Here is a 2,500-nt window from a genome sequence, read left to right on the forward strand (position 1 = left end):
CCATGGATACAAAATGCTTAGTTTTCATTTTTTCAGAAAATTTTTTTTTTTGAAAATTTTGAAAAAAAATGTTTTAAAACCTAATTCTGCAGTCAGAAAAAAATGAATAAATATACAATATGTAGAAATTATTGTAATCATCAAAATTTTAAACAAAATCATATATAACGGTATTATAGTTTTAACTGTGTTGCTATGGAAACAATTTCATTTTGATACACAAGTTTAAAACAATTTTGAAAAAAGTTTCAGTTAGTTTCTTAACTGTGCACATAAGTAGGAAAACTAAAACACTTATTAAGTTTCACTGTATACATACATGTGTATATATAAATGATTTTGCTTGTATAGTATTTCGATAATGGTGTTACCACTTGAAGGAAACAAACACTATTTCTCTATTCTGGATAAAAGTGCTGATTATAAAGAACTTTCAGTCTGTTTTCATGATCATAAAAAATATACAAGAAAACAATTACTCAATCTAGAAAAAAAACAAATAAAATCATTAAAAAAATTCATATTCAATTGTACAATATTTGCCATTGAATGTGTTGCCATGGAAACAAGTAGTTCATTTGCAAAAATACGGACACGTACTAATTTTAACAAATGCGTTTTAATGAACTTCGATACATATAACAATGAATGTATACAGTTTTGCTTACATAAGCAGGTTTTCTTGTATTTGAGAAATATTGATAATATTCCAGGCATTATTAGTGATAGTGTTGCCATAGAAACAACAAATTACATTTATATGCATAAACTTGGAAAACGCTTGAAAATAGACTAAATCTCTCATACAAAAAACTCTCTTCTGTAAGTTTTCAATTTAATGCAGTGTCAAAGAATGATGGCTTTTACAAGTCAGTCCATCAACTAGTATTCAAATGCTGTAGTGAAGATTAAAGATCAAAGAGCCACTTGGTGTTGACAGTTTGGAATTTTAGCTACTAGCTCCTAACTATTTATACATAATATTAAGAAGATACAATCAGAACATTGACAGTTCAAGAAAGGCCAAGCTTAAAATTGTTTGTGTGAGGCACAGAAATAAATACTTATCACAAATGAAAATAATCAATATTGTTGGGGGGGGGGGGGGGGGGGGGGGGGGGGGTAAGATTTTGTAAAAATGAAATGATCGATTAGTTATGGTTTGCTTTGTGTCCAGTGTCAAATATCTCATGCATATTTCAGAAGAGAACAAAATCAATAAATTTAATAGGAACATTGTTGGTCCAGTGCTAGTCTACTGACCCAAAATTAATTAAAGGCAACAATTTGATACACTTCAACACAATAAAAAATAGAACAAAAAGAGTCAGACGTTGGTCCTCTAAGTATATGATAATTGACCATCAAACCTTTCTTTCTATAAAGGAAAAAAAAACCTATATCATGAGCTGTTTATTTTTCTTATTCATTATTAAACTCAATGTTGAAATGGCAAAGCATGTATAGCTATACGTTTTGAATATTATTGTATTATTGGATGATTAGTATCTACATGAAGATCATTTTTGAGGTGAAGTTGAAAAAAATAGACAATTTCAAAAAGGTCCGGCAATATGGGTTGGCTGGGATGAAGGCGGACAATTTCAAATATAACTGGAAATCGGGATCAATTGGACAAGGACAGAAATTTCAATAGGTCAACTTGGGTGCTCCTAAAAGAATTAAACACAAGGGTTCTTTAGCAAACAAAGGGCGTAACCAACAAGGGCGGGTACTGTCGGCCGTTGACCCGATGGTCCCTGCTATCCATCCGACACATTTCTTGTTTGCCGTTCTGGCCGGGGAGGAATTTTCGAGATTTTCCAAAAAGATTCGTTTCCCTACGAGGACCCGCGGAAAATCTGTCAGATGGTGGTTGCGGGTCTTAAAACGAGCAGTAGGGGGAAATATACCATCTGAACAATTTTCATATAAGGGGTCCCAGTGACTGCCTAAAGTGATGGCCCGCTACATTTATGCTTCAGTGATTCCATATGTAATCAACCAAATATTTCCAATAAATAAGGAGGGGACGGGCCCTCAGGGCCCCTGGATCCGTCTATGGTAGCACTATCTTAACATTAGTATTAGGCATTGGATTATTGAAATTTGAGAAAATAACAATTATCTTTATGGATTTTTAGCAGCAAATTAAAAAATATTGACCATAAATTATGATAACTCTTTACCGTGAAAGGGTAACTTTAAAAGAATTATATACATGTACCTATAATTTGATTTTCACTGAACATGCTGAAAGCCCATTACAGAAAGATGTTTCTCAAAATTAGTATATTTTCTTTCTTTTAACAAAAAAAAATAGATTTTACTTTGAAACAGGACTCAATGTTTATAACATATAATACATGTGACTTTTTGTCCTTGACGTTTTGTCTGTGACTTTCTGTCCTATATTCTGACCGTTATCATGACCAGGAAAAATGACTTTATACCTATTTATATGTAATAGGCTTTGCATCAAATTTATAGAAACACTTAG

The sequence above is a fragment of the Mytilus californianus genome, unplaced genomic scaffold (genome assembly GCF_021869535.1).
Source record: "Mytilus californianus isolate M0D057914Y unplaced genomic scaffold, xbMytCali1.0.p SCAF_8, whole genome shotgun sequence".
NCBI lineage: Eukaryota > Metazoa > Mollusca > Bivalvia > Mytilida > Mytilidae > Mytilus > Mytilus californianus.